The following is a 15,635-nucleotide window of genomic DNA, read 5'->3' as shown; positions in this document are numbered from 1 at the left end:
ATCCTTGCTAATTGACTGGGAAGAGCACTGGATTAGAAATGAGGAATCATGAGTTAGATGGAGCATTTATTATGTGCCAGGCTGTGTGCTATGCAACAAAGATACAAATAGGAGCCAGAGCTTACATTGACATGGGCACATCACCAGGATGTGCCCTTCAAAGCTTATATAGTCAGCCAAAGACTCTCTCTTGCCTCTGACCTTAAATAGATGGCCCAGTTTACGGCAGGAAACTATATAGCTAAAATTTGAACAATGAACTAGATCTCCCTTGATAATATCTACTTGAAATGTGAAATGTTATCTCCCCAACCACCTGATTGTAAACTCCAGGAGGAGAGGGATTAAATGTTTTTAAAATTTGTCTATTCTTCCCCAGTTCAACGTGGATGTGGATATAAATAAAACATAGAGGATACTGGACAGTTTCAGCACTGGGCCATGATTTGATTGGTTCATGCTTACCAAATAAGTGAGATGTACCTTTTGGATTTATAAAAGTCTATAACGGTAATACTGTCACTTATCCTCTTCTTAATGAGCTCCGCATTACTTAATTCAAATGAAATAACTTGTGTAAAGTACTTAATAAGCTTTAAAGCAACTTACAAATGCTGGCTATTATTACTAAAAGAATTTAACCTAATATATTTTTGACAGCAAATGTGTGGATTTATTTTACTTGACTATGCTTTTTTGTTACAAGGATATGTTTGGGGTTTTTTATTTGAGAGGATGGGCAAAATGAAGGGGAGGAAGGTTAGCTAACAACAGGGTTACAAAAAAAGGAAAGAAAAAAAGGCAGAGTTTTTTTAGTGTACAGAAAGATTGAGTTCACAAGAAAACAGAAGCAGAACCATTTTGAAAGTTATGCTGATTTTATTATATATTTGGAAAAAAAGGAAAAAGGAAAGCAAGCTGAATCTAATACAAATATACATCTTCACTACATTATCCTTGTTTTTTATTCTTTATATATAAAAATATTCCTTGGTCAGAATAAAAAAAAAATTAAAATTTTTGAAAGAGATTACAAAACATAGATAGGCCCAACTGTTCAAATAGGATGAAACAAATGCATGAATAATGTCTATTTTCAAAATGGGACAGATAATGGGATGGCAGAGGCAATGACTAGAAGTGTATATACATATGTTCAGACATTGCAGAGGCACAGTAAATTGGACTAAGAATCAGAATCGGCTAGGATAAAGGGAGAATGAGTAGGATGTGAAATTATGCATTGCTTACATCATTTACTTTCAGGATGCTTCCTGACCAAAAAAAAACTCATCTATTCTCAATACCAGTGTTTTCCTGGTGATGCTGAATGGTTATAAATATATTGTACAATGTATGATATATTGGAATGCCACAATCTCCATAGAATCAAAGGTGGATATGACCTAAAGGACATGTATGGATAAACATGGTAAATAGAAACTTCTTCCACCATGTTTCTAATGATGACCACATATAAGATAGTCTTATCAGGAATATTTTATATAACCCTAATCCTCAGTATATATATTTGGCAAAGGGAGACCACGGGTCACATTGGGAAAACAAGGTACAACACATCAGTTGCCTTAGGGTAACCACACAACTTTGTAACAAGACCTAGAGGGAAAAAAGACCTCCAAAAGTTGTGGTAAATCATCTACAGAAAAAAAAAAAATCTATAGAGAACAGGAACAAGAATTAGGACCCACTAAGAAGCTTTGGGTGGCTGGTGATTCTCATCCCTGCCCTCAAAGAGTTTATATTGTCTTTTTTTCTTTTGAATATATTTCTATGAAGCCAAATCACCACCTCCTCTCAACCATTTATCTCATCCAGTGACCCTGGGTGTGTCCCAGAATGCCCCAGGTCACTTCCCTCTGTGATACAATCATACCTTCCCTGTGATGTTACAAAGCCTCCTGGGCCTCCATCCTCCTAATGTTTAAATTTTCCTTAACCAGAGTTGACAGCCTTATTTAAAAGGTACCACAACAGCAGATTAAAGAAAGATGTAAGAGTTGGTCTCTGCCCCTTGATCAAGAACTCAAAAGCCCAGAAGAAAAACAAGACAATGCCCAAATAAGTACATTATAGTGTTTCCCCCTCCCATTCTTCTATCCTCATCATAGTATAATGAAGGTGATTCAATCATTAGATTCATTCAGCAATTCATTTAAAGTGCCTACTATGTGCCAAGTGCTAAGGATAACGGGGTATGGAGGTATAGAAGTGCTGAACCCTCCAAATATAAGGTTTTAGATTCTCCCCATATGTCCACCAAATGTTAGGGAGCTGGGTTGGACCCCAAAAATATATTGGGATTTTGGACCAGTATCACAAAATATCTCAAAAGAATTTATAGGCTTAGAACTTTTCCAAATCAAGAGGCAAAGATCTGATTAACATGACATTAACTCGGCCTCAAGTTCCAAAAAGGAGTTTTATTGATTATCAAGGGGAAAAAATAGGGCAAAGTTCCTCATTAGAAATAAATGTCCTAAGAAGGAGAAGATGCCATTAAGCCAAGCTGAGTTCCTAATGAACTATCTAATGTAAAGTTTAGTAATCAGATTAAGGAGTTAGCTATAAGGAGAAAGATGGTGAGCAAAGTCCCTGCCATAATACAGGCAGTTTCTAATCAATCTTCAGAGAAGAGGGGAACAAGTAGTTCTTTTATAGGGGAAAAAATAACCTTAAGGAGTTGGCATTATAACTTGGCCTTCTAATTGGATACAGTAACTGTGGGTCATACCAATGCAATGAATTAGACAAGGAATTCAGTCTGTTCCTACTGCAATAAAGGTCCCTTAAGACAACAAAAGGCCCACTTAAAAACCAAGAGGATCCTATCGTGCCCCCTGAAACCTCTGAAAGTAACTTGGATGGTAACATTTAAGTCTTCTCCAGTTACTGCCCCATATACAACAGTTACAATCCAATGCAATACAAGCTCAGTTGAGCTGAGTGATGAAAAAGGCACCTCCCTACTTTAGTGGACAACTATGGTCATACAATATCATACTGACAATCAACCGTGGTTAATGGTCTTTTTTGGTTTTGCTGAAATGCTTTGTTTTTTCTTCTTAAAAAAAAAAATCTTTGTTACAAAGGCTATCTCAAAAGGGTAAAGGAGGAAGTGTATGCATGTATGTATACTATATATAAAGAAAAGGAAATTAGAGATCCATTTCAACGGAAGAAACAACTCAAGAAACATAGTGGATGAGAAGAATAGTAGAACATCCTTGGCATATAAAGAACAGTAATTCCAGCCCCAAAATGTGATAAGTAAGAACATAATTCATTAGGACTAGTATTTATTGGGCTGTAGGTACTCTCATTTATTTCCATTCTACACATGAGGAAACCAAGTTCAGGTAGATTAATAGACTGACCCATAATAACGTATCAGAGACAAGTTTCAAGCCTTCCCGATTCCAAGTCTGGTCCTGCTACTACTTAGCCTTCTCTTTGTCCAATTGAAGATAATAGGCAGCTGGAAATCTGCAACTATATTATAGTAAGTATAATAATATAATAATAAGCATAGTAAGCCTTTACCTAGCACCTTAAGATTTCAAAGCACTTTAAAAATATCATTTTGTCTTTACCACAACACTGATAGGTAGGTATCGCTATCTCCATTTTAAGGATAAGGAAACTGAGGCAGATAGAGATTAAATAATTTCCTCAGGATTATATAGCTAAGAAAGAACTGGGATAGGCTTAAACTAAGATCCTCATTTCCCAATTTCATTTGATTTCACACTTATGGAAGGGAGGGGTCCAGGAATCAGGAATTGGGAATATGAATTTGGAAATCATATGAATGTGTGTTGAAGATGGTGAGGGGAGACTATGAAATTAAAGGGAAAAAAAAGATATCTTTTGCAAATTCTGGGAGTAGTCTCTGTGTTGAATTATTCTGATTTTAAAGTAATTTTTAAAATTTCATTCTATTGCTTTCTCCACTGAGAGTGAGGAGGAGGAGAGGCAATTAGGTAAGTGATTAGAAAATATCATGGATGGAATACACAAGCAACAAATTGGCTCTCCAATTGATTGGGAATGAGTTGCAGGGGCCTCAAAATTTTTAAATAGGGGGCCAGTTCACTGTCCCTCAGACTGTTGGAGGGCCGGACTATAGTAAAAACAAAACCTTTGTTTTGTGGGCCTTTAAATAAAGAAACCTCATAGCCCTGGGGGAGGGGGATAAACGTCCTCAGCTGTGCCATCTGGCCTGCGGCTGTAGTTTGAGGACCTCTGAAAAAAAGGATGATGATCCAGAGAGCCCAGAAGAACCAAACTCCAAATCAGAAGAGGTTAGCAGTGAGTAAAGATGTTTGAAAGGAATTTTGCTCCAGCTCTGAAGAAGTGAGAGCTGACCCCAGAATCCAAGAGGCATCAGGGACAGGACTGGACCCTAGAATACTTACAATTAGAAATGTGATGAAGAAGCAGAAGGATGAAGGAAAGAATTACCACTACTGTCAGAAAAGCAGTAGTTAGAAGTACATATTGCCTTAGAAAACAGCAATGTCCAAGTTAAATCTCCCTAAAGTACTATCTGGTCCTGACACTTTCCTGATTAAAAAACTTCAGGAGCTCCCTATTGCCTGTAGAATTACAAATAAATTCTTAAAGAACTTTCCAATCTGGTTCTAACCTACCTTTCTAGGCATTTTTTTATCTAGCTATTTATCTATTTATTTATTTATAAGAATTATTCTCCTTTATGCTTGCTATTCTGGGATCCCTGGCTTCCCCCAAGGCTCAGAGCTTGCCCTACCTTCTCTGAGAAGCCTTTGCTAAGTTCTTCTCATTGTTAGCACACCATCACCACCCCAAAATTATCTACACACCAAGATCCCTTTGTTGTTTTTTTCCTTCTTTCTTGAAGAAAACCGAATTATCTGGAAGGTGATATGATTTGCAAGTGAATTGGATTTAAGGGAGGGAAGGAGGGCTGTGCAAGGTCACCACTTTCTCCTCCAGAACCAGTAGCCAGATATAGAACAGACAACTGGACGTGGCCCTGGATACAGTGGGAGACCTTGGCCTTTGGAGCTAAGGTCTTTTACAGGCCTCAGTTTGACTGAGGCAAAGCCCATTCATCGATTAAGGTTGGGTTAGAAATGAGGCAGAGAATGGCCTCTTCTATCTCATTAAAAAAAAATCAATCTGGGAGAAGACCCCCAGGGTTTCTGTGGGATGATCTCTTTAGCTATTACAGGTAAGCAGGAGGATTCTAATAGGAAGGGAAGGCCTACAGAGCTGCATCCTTAATCAACAAATTTAAGTAAGAAGTATTTGCTAAGCACTAAAGGCCAACCAAAAGGTGACTCATCATAGATCAGGGCAAGTCCAGCGCTCAGACCCAGGAAAAAGTCGTTTAACCCTTTTTGCCTCAGTTTCCTCATCTGTAAAATTAACTAGAGAAGGAAATGGCAAATCATAGCAGTATCTTTGCCAAGAAAACCTCAAAGAAGGTCATAAAGAGTGAGACCACAACTGAAAAAGGACTGGCTTTAACAACAACAGAAGTACTTCAGCTCTGGTAACACAAAGAAAAGGAAATAGTCTCTTTGAGGTAACTTAGGGAAAAACAACATAGACATCTCTATAGGTACAAACAGAATATTTTCAGGATAGCTATATGGTGACTGGGGATGTGGGAGAGGGCACTGGCAGATGGGTGGGTCACTCAAGTCTTCCCGTGTTTGATCTTAGTCATCAAGAAAGGGAGGAGTTCAGAGGTAGAGGCAAAGAGGGGAATGCACCATATAAATGGAATGGACCATACAAAGACTGGGAGAGGAGAAATAAGGGAGTAGACACCAAGGAGTCTTATTTAGTGCCTGCAATGTACCAGGCACTTAATTTGCTCCTCACTGTAATCTTGAGAGGTAGGTGCTATTATTATCTTCATTTTACAGTTGAAGAAACTGAGGCAAGCAGAGGTTATTTGATTTGCCCAGCTAGTAAGTGCCTGAGGTCAAATTTGCTCTGATCATCCTGACTCCAGGCTTATAGTTCTATCTACCTACCTGCGACCTAACACAAGAATCTTTCTGTACACAGCAGGACTTAACAGATACTTGTTGGATTGTTGAATATTGGATGGCCAATAGTGTCAAATGTCATGGTCTGGTCAAGGAAAATGAGGAACATTCAATAATTCCCAAAGATTAAATAGCCCTTTAGCCATCCTTTAAAAGATTCTTGGATCTGGCTTTTGCTGTATGGAGTCCATTGGAGGAAGGGAAGGAAGAACATCTACTTTGATGCAAAGTATGTGTAATAACAGACATGTCATAATGGTTTTCTATTATGTGTATTTAAATCCAACAAACATTTATTGTTGACTCTTTTCACAGCCCTGTGATTTGCCACTATTTTTAGTCATCTTAACTACTTGAGGGCTCTTTATTTACTTCTCTGATTGTCTTTGGCTTCCAGCCGTTGAAATTTCAGCCAGAGTTTTGGAACATTGTGCTATTTGTTGATCCTGGGAGAAGAAATGAACTTATGAGCCCAGGATCCCAAATGAAACTTATTTAAATCAATTTTTATTGGCGTGAAGAACTTGACAGTCATGACTTAAAATGAAATTTTTGCTTTAGCTACAGGTTTTAGTGATTCATGTTCTCCCATTGGCATGTATAATATATAATTCCAGGGACTTGATGTATATTGGCTTCTTGGAGTACTCTAATACTAACTGCTGGCAAGTTCTTAGGCAGGAAGTTAAAGAGTCAATAATATCTTTCATGGCATCAAGAATGGGAACGAATCCCAGACTAATCCGGCCCCTTCAGCCTACTCATGAGGAAACTGAGGCTCAAGTTAGGACAAGCAGTAAGTGCAGAGGGTAAGAACAGAATCCAGATTGTCTGATTCTCTCTCTGGGGTTATAGTCATTATACCACCCTGTCTCTCTTGACTTCTTTCACTTTTGAAGGTTAAGATGGCTGAGTGAAAGGGAGGAGTGTACCTCTACCACATGTATTCCTACAGAGATCTAGAATAGAGCACCCCAGGACCAATAATGACTAAAGGAACAATAGCAAGCCTCGGATGGCACAAAAAGAGAGCCTTTGGTTTCTAGGGAAGGAAAATGAAGCTAAGTGCAGGGAAACAAGCCCAGAGGTCCACCAGGGCTCGGAGGAGAGACACTCCACACCTGAAGTCGGCAGAATTTGTGCCTTAGGATCAAGGTCGAGGCTGGCATCAGGTGCTTGACTGAAGAAGTTCTGTGTGAGGGTAGGGTGGGATGTCAGAATCCCACAGTGCTTTGATCTAGAGCTTCAGAGAGGTCAGAAGTCCACAGGACTTGGACTTGAAATGCTGCCGAAGGCCCTGAAGACGGCAGTACTCTGAACTTGAATGGTCCAACTGTGCTTTGAAAACTGCCGGCACTGAAGACATACTGGGGAGATGTGGAAGCCAGAATCACAAACTAAAGAAATTGAGGTCAGTCTCTAACCATCTCAAGAGTTCAGAAAGGGATAGAATCTGGCCCTTCCACAAAGTTCCAAATAAGAAACTCAGGCTAGAAAATCCTCTGTAATAAATATTCACTTTTTGTTGAAGCAAAGAACTAGAAACCAAGTGGGTGACCTTCAATTGGGGAATGGGCAAACACATTATGTTACATGATATGGATAAGATGAAAAGAAAGGATCAGAAAAAACCTGAGACAACTTGTATGAACTGATGGAGAATGAAGTCAGCAGAATCGTGGGAAGAGTTTATGACGTGTCAAAGAACTGTGTTTTTGCCTTTCTTTGTATTCCCACTGACACAGTGACTGGTACCTAGTAGGCATATAATAAATGCTTTCTAATGATGACCAGTAACAATGCCATTGTAAAGTAAATCACTTTTGGAAGGACTCAAGAATTGATTGATAGAGTCAGTCATGACTCCAGAGGACTGACATAGGGATGATGGACTAGAGGGACATTTATTTGGACATAGTGTATAGATTTGTTTTATTTAATTATTTTTGTGACATGTGAAAGGTTTTTTTTTTTTTAAATTATTATTATTAGAAATGGGTGTAGGACCCAGAAAGAGGACTGTGGAAACTGAGGGTAGATTACAACATAGCATTTTCACTCTTTTTGTTATCATTTGTTTGAATTTTATTTTCTTTCTCTCTTTTTTTTTACTTTTTGATCTGATTTTTCTCGTGAGGCAAGATAATTGTATAAATATGTATGCCTCGAATTTAATATAAAAAAAGAAATGGGTGTGAGAGCAAAGAGAGGTTAATGATGCCCCAAAATAAAAAATAAAAAAAAGTATTATTAGAGCATTTTTAAAATGTACAGAAGTGGACAGAAGTTCAAAGGGAAGGTTAGATTAGAAATCAAGTTTTGAAACTAACAAGTTGTACATGAACTGATGCTGAGTGAAATGAGCAGAACCAGGAGATCATTATATACCTCAACAATGATACTGTTTGAGGATGTATTCTGATGGAAGTGGACCTCTTTGATAAAGAGAGCCTTAATTGATCAAAGATGGACAGAAGCAGCTACACCCAGAGAAAGAACACTGGAAATGAATATAAACTGCTTGCATTTGTTTTTCCTCCCGGGTTATTTATACCTTCTGAATTCAATTCTCCCTGTGCAACAAGAAAACTGTTTGGTTCTGCACACATATATTGTATCTAGGATATACTGCAACCCATTCAACATGTAAAGGACTCTTGCCATCTGGGGGGAAGGGGTGGAGGGAGGGAGGAGAAAAATCGGAACAGAAGTGAATGCAGGGGATAATGCTGTAAAAAATTACCTTGGCATGTGTTCTATCAATAAAAAATTATTAAAAAAAAAAAAAAGAAAGAAAGAAACTAACAAGTTGATTATATGATATGTTTAAAAAAACAAGCTATATATAAGAGTTGTGATTTCACATACAATCCTCTTTTTCTATATGTAGAAGGAAATGTCCAGACCTGTTGGCCTTTGTAAGTTTAGAAGAACAACAAATATATATTTTTAATAGTGGAGAGGAAGCTAGGTAGCACAGTGGACAGATGTGACTTCAGATTGCTAGCTGTATGATCCCTAGGCAAGTCACTCAATCCTGATTGCCTTATCCTCCTTTCCCCCGAGAAAAAGTTAATTTAGTAATCTTTCTAGAAATAGCTTAGAGATTCCCTCTCCCCCCCAACTGAACTATAGGATGGAAAAATAAAGGTATAATTCATAAGATCATAGATGTTGGCAGCCAGCTAGTCCAAACTCATTACCCAGGTGAGGAGAAATAAACTGATATAATTCATAACACCACATGTTTCCTTATACATGCTCATGGAAAAGTCATTTAGGGTTCAAGGGGGAGGAATCCAAACAATCAGTACTTAAGCAGGTCACTTTGGGGCTTCCCCAAGCGTTTAAGTTTGCCCTTTTCCTCTGGCTTAATTAAGGACAGATCTCAATCTGTCATCTCCTTCAACCCCAGTGACTTTGTAATCCCTTCAAGGTGAACTGCAAAGTGCCTGAGAGGATTGAGGGTGGGCAAAGTCAACCACATCGCTGGGAGCTAGGCTGCCCAAGGAACTGGATTTTCTGGAGATCTGGCATCCAGGACAGGCACCAGGCACCTGGTGATTTATGGGAATTCCCTCCTCCTGCTCACCTGAAAGAAATGTAATACCTTGCCAACCAAAGCATGCTGGTAAACAGGATGCCTCCAATTAGTCATCTAATTTGTACCTCCCTGAGTCTTGGTTTCCTCATCTAGAAAATGAGAAGGTTAAATGAAAAGAAAACAAGGATCCTTCCCGGCTGCACAGCCTATGCTTGTATAGCATGAAGGTTCCTTCTACTTCTGAATACGTATTCAACCAAATTAAAATAATGCAGTATAAGTCAAGTGTGTGAGAAATGTTTCAAATCAAAGATACGCTAAGGATATTGTGTTTGATTCTGTGGATCAATGATCCCCAATGTGGGGGACCTGTGGCCATCAACCAGCAGAAGGATGGGAAGATGGCTGCAGCAGTCAGTGAGAGCCAGCTCTGGGAGGAAGTTTATCACCAGATGATCACCCCTACCCTACTTCTCTAGCATCTCCTCACCCCTATTCTGCTCCCTCCCCCTTCCCCTGTTCACCCTCTAAGCCGTGTGCTTGTTTTAGCTCTTTACTCAAGTTCTGCCTTCTCTCTCCCCTTTATTTTCTAGGGGACAGGATAAGCAGGCAGGGATGGAAGAATCACTGCCCCAATTCACACCTCCTGCGAACTTCTCCAGCCCCATCCTTGGGAATACCCAAGGTCATAATCCCATCTTCAATTGCTCATTTTCTCCCATCTCCATATCTAATCAGATGCTAAAATGTGTTCCTACCTCCATGACACATCTCTTGCATCTGTCTTTTCTCTCCTTACATGGCCTTATAAAGGCTGCCTCTAGTTCAGGCCCTTATCACCTCTAGCCAGGACTTCGGTCCTTCTAATTGGTCTCCTTGTCTCCAGCACAACACAACCAGCTGCCAGAGTAGCCTTCCTAATGCTCAGGGCTGATCATGTTAATTATAATGGCTCTCTATTAGATCCTACTAGGATCCATTTTTTTTTTCATTTTGATCTTTATATCTTTATTTTTAAAAATCTATTGTATAAATTTTATAAAATATATTTATTAATATAGCAGTACATATATACAAGCATATATATTATTTATATATGGAACACATTATTTTTCTATATATAACATAACGCACATGTATTATATATGTTATGTATATGTATATCATGTGTGTATGTTTGTATAAATGTTGTATGTAAATGTCATGTGTGTATATATTATGTATACATGCACATGGATACATAGTGTTCTCAAAAAATGTTTAATAATGGAGTGGATGATCAAAAAAGTTTAGAGAATTTAGATATAGAAAAAGGGAATCAAAGTCTGATGTGTTGAGGCGTTCTGAATAAAGTTTCAGCAGCTTTGGAGATGATTAATTGGAGACTGGAGGCAGGGGGCTAAGATAGGAGGTTGTTCCAATTATCCAGGAAAAAAGCAATAATGGCCTGTGTGAAAGAAAAATGAGGGATAACGGCCTGGAGAGCGAAAGTAGAAATTGAGAGAAAGGGAAAGAGGAAAAAATGCTGCACTTGTTGGCTAATTGGATATGGGAGATGGGAATAGGGATGGGGAAGAGTCAGGGATGACTGGATTTGGGGACTTAAGTAAGTGAAAGAATGATAGTACCATAAAAAAAAATAATAGAGATTCTGGGGAAAGGAGTAAGTTCAGAGTGAACTGACTGTATCGGTTCAGGACATGTGAATTCTGAAGAAGGACTGAAACTTGCAAACATTAGAGATAGATTAAATAGATAGATTTGGGAGTTATCTGCCGAGAGATGACAACTGAAAGCGTGAGAATAGATAAGACGCAAGGAGAAAGTGTAGAGAAAGAGAAAGCCCTGACACAGGGCCTTGGGGAACACTCAAGAAGATGAACCACAGGAAATGACTATATATGAGCAGTCAGACATGGGGGAAGAGATCCAGGAAAGAATAGTGTCATGGAAACCAGAAATCAACCAAGAGAATATCCAGATACTCAGAATACAACCAACAGTTAGGATCAAATGCTACAAAAAGGTCCTGGAGTAGGAGGATCACAAAAAAGCCCCTGCATTTAGCAATATAGACTATCAGTGATCTTTGCGAGGCAGGTAGGTGGTGTAGTGGATAGAGCACAATGCCTAGAGTCAGGAAGTCCCGAGTTCAAATCCAGCCTCAGACACTTATTGGCTGTGTGATCCTGGGCAAGTCACTTAATCCCGTTTGCCTCATCTATAAAGAGAGCTGGAGAGGGAAATGGCAAATTATTTCAGTATCTATGACAAGAACACTCCAAATGGGTCACAACAAGTCAGAGGGGACTGAAAGGACTGAACAACAGCAACATCAAAAGTCTGAGATCTTTGAGAGAGCATTCTCCTTAGAGGAATGGGCTTAGAAATGGATTGAAAAGGATTAAGTTGGTGTAGAGAATGTGGAAACAGGACGCAGAGATCACTGTTTCTAGTACTTTATCAATGGGTAAAACAGAGAGACAGAGAGAGAGAGAGAAACAGAGAGAGACAAAGAGAGAGAGAAGGAGAGAAGGAGGGAGGGAGGGAGAGAGAAAGACAATTGGGAAGGGATGAAGGGAAAGAGAGTTCCGACAAAACTTGCCCATTGACTAACTCAAACCCTTTTTAAATGAACTGGAAATTCACTCTCCTAGTCATAGAGCCAATCTTGGGCTGACCAGGTAAATTAGGGCCCAATTCAATGTCCATTCTCTAGACTCAAGCCTTCCTCTGTGTGGAGAGCTTCTAGTAGGGAAACTCCTATCCGTGCAGATCAAGTCGTCACTAGGACCACAAATACAAGAAGACAATCCCTTGCCTTCTAGAAGTTTACATTCTGACAGGGGAAGCCAACACAGAAGAGGGATTTGCATGGTGGAGTGGGGGAAAGAAGAATAGGAATAAAGGACCTGTACAGGGCATAATGGAGAAACTCGGGAAAGTCAGAGGGGAAGGCCGATGGCAGGGCTGACCTGAGCACTTTGCTTAAAAGGATTTTCCAGAAGGAAGAAGCTGCGGAGGCGGAGAAAGTCCAGAGAGGGATGAAGATGACGGAATGCTCCTCTATGTAGATGCTGCTTGGGAAACTGAAAAGCCTTGAGTGACACACCTAGTACTCACAGAGGTACCTGGATCATCCTGTCTTGAGCCAATGATGTACTGTCCCTCCTGGAGTCAATGATAATGTTCTTAACCAATGATTAATTAGCTAATTGGAAACCGACTATTTGTCCAACCTTGGCAGCCAAATGATTAAGGTAAAGTTTGTTGACACTGTGATAAAACCCCCAATCGCAAGTAGCCAGCGGATCTCCTTGTCCTTTAATCTGGAAGTTTTCATACAACTTGGAGGCCTGTTTCAAATCAGCAGAATTGTAGCAAGAGAAAGGAGCTAAAGCTGACGGGTGATTTCATTCAGCAGCTGATTTCCTGCTGGTCTCCGGCCCACTTCAGCACCCCTCGTGGTTCTGGGAGCCCATCTTACAGTTTTGGTCTTCAGGAATCAAAAGTATACACCACACAATCATGCTTTTTAACTTGCATTTACACACACATATGTCAACTCAGCAAAACCATATAAACCAACAACCTCCGTATGATGATCCGAATAACACTTTATTGTAAGAACTGACCAAATGATACAAATCTCTCAATAGAAGTCAACCCTCCTGGACCTCTTTCCCCCAGCTACCTCCAAGTCATTCTAAGGTTTCATCGGGCCCCAAGCGATTCGGGAGGTAGAAGCACTATTGAAAATTGTCCGATGCTAGATATATATGATCATCTTGTATATTGGCAGATAGTTACGGTCTTATCGCCTGCTTCCATTTTGAGAGGCAGATAACTGAGAAATGCCCAGATTTCCCCCAGAGGACAAACTAAGCCAAATGAAAGGGAGCATGAGGGAAGGGAGAGAAAAGGCATGAAGAATTCCCAAACATAAAACAACTGCATAATAGAGGAAATAATCACCTTGCCTTTGATTCAATTCAACAAATACTTATAAAATCCCTAGTTAGTTAGTCAACAAGCATTTATTATATACTTACTAAGGGGCAGGTACAGTCACAAGGACTTAGGATGCAAAGAAAGGCAAAAATGTGGATCCTAGGTTTATGGAACACATTTTCTATTGGAGGAAAATAACATTGCAAGGACAAGATCTTTACAGTCTAAATGCAAGGCCATCTCAGAAGGAAGGCACAATCAGAGACAGAGATGAGAGAGGTCTCCTAGAGAAAGTGGGATCCGGCCTGGTCTTGAAGAAAGCCAATGGATTGGATTGGATTATGTGTATAGCACTATATCAATGCTAGGGAAGCTGCCAAGTTGACTCATGGAATCCCCGTCCTCATTGAGTTTAAAATCAAGGAGAAGAATTTCACACCATACAGAAATAGATTAATTTATGGAACATTCCCAAGTTTATAGAACATATTCTTCACAATTGTGTGTGTGGTGTAAATATCACTGTCCCCATTTTACAAATAAGAAACCTTATTTTTGAGAAGAAAGTGACTTAACCCCACTCCATACATTTGGGAGTGTTTGAGATGGGCTACTAACAAGATTCTTGACTTCAAATCCAGAGGCTTTTTTTTTTTTAATCATGTGAGATTGCTTCCCAAATAGCTATAATATAAAATAATACATGAAAAGTAAGTGAGAAGTGATCATGGATTGGCTTTGACATGTGAACATAAATAGAATATCGCTGTTAAGACTTGAATATTCAGAGAAGAATTGAGAAAAACTTGGGAAGAATACGAATTACTGGTAAATAAATAAGCAGGACCAGGAAAAATCCACAATGATAGCAACAGTAGAAATGAAATTAACAACCACCAACACCACCATAAAACTGAGGGTTTGCAATTATAATGATCAAGTTTGGGGTTGAAGAGATGAGAAAATGTTCTTTCCTTTCTCCTTTGAAAAAATGAGGACTCTATAGTATTGTCAGACTAGATGAACATGCTGGTTAATTTTGAACTACTTTTTATTCTCTTTCTTTTAAATTTATTTTGTAAGCAATATATTGCTAATTAGGGGAAATATCTAGAAATGAAGAAAATATGAAAAAAATATTGATGAAAGCTAAGGAGGAGGGAAACAGGGGAGGTTTCCTGGAGTAAAAAGCTTTTGAGTTGAACTTTATAAGTTGGGTAAGAATTCAGAAAAGGCTGGAAGGGTTCCCAGCACAAGGAATAATGTAAGCCAAGGTATAAAAGCAGGAAATTTGGGCATATGTTGGGAGATAGTGGGAGGATGTTAGGCTAGAGCCAAGTTGAAAAGTAGGCATAACATAGGTAAAGACCAATCAAAGAGGATTTATTAATCACCTACTATGTACATATACAATGAATGAAACAATCACTACTCACAAAAAAAGTTTACATTTTAATAATCAAATAATTATATCTAATGATATGCTCTTAATCACTTTTTTTTAGCAACAATACTGTCTTTTTTTTAAAGTTTGACATTTTCCTTTCTTTTAAATATTTTGAGAATTAAGCTTTCAATATCCTCAAAACTGTCACCTTTACATACTTTGTGTTGATTTAGTCTAATCCAACTGTTCTCCCCATCTATATTTTCTTCCATTTCTGCTTCTACAGTACCTCAAGGTTAGCATCCAAATGTGTCAGTTTCATTGTCAGTGATGAAGAAAAGAGCCTGTTAGAGAAATTTAGGCAGATCTCTATTTTTACCTGTTTGATGTCAACCTTTAAATTTCATCCCTTAATGCTCTAGGGATGATCCAGCTAAACTGGATCCTTTACCAAGCTACCTATAAACTTGTTTTCTCTCCTACTGCTTCTTTCCTTTCCCTAAGACTGTACAAAAGTTCACCAATATTGTTTTTTAACTGCTATATTTCTATGCCTGGCAAAGGAGATGAATTGTTTGCAGCCTGAAGGGATTGCTTAGGTACTTCTGATCTCTTTGTATCAAGTGATTTTCATGGATTAAGAAACGGTGCCCATCTGGGGCAAAAATTAAATGCTAAAAAAATCAAA

This window comes from Antechinus flavipes, chromosome 5 (assembly GCF_016432865.1).
Source record: "Antechinus flavipes isolate AdamAnt ecotype Samford, QLD, Australia chromosome 5, AdamAnt_v2, whole genome shotgun sequence".
Lineage (NCBI taxonomy): Eukaryota > Metazoa > Chordata > Mammalia > Dasyuromorphia > Dasyuridae > Antechinus > Antechinus flavipes.
This window is presented reverse-complemented; position numbering follows the sequence as displayed.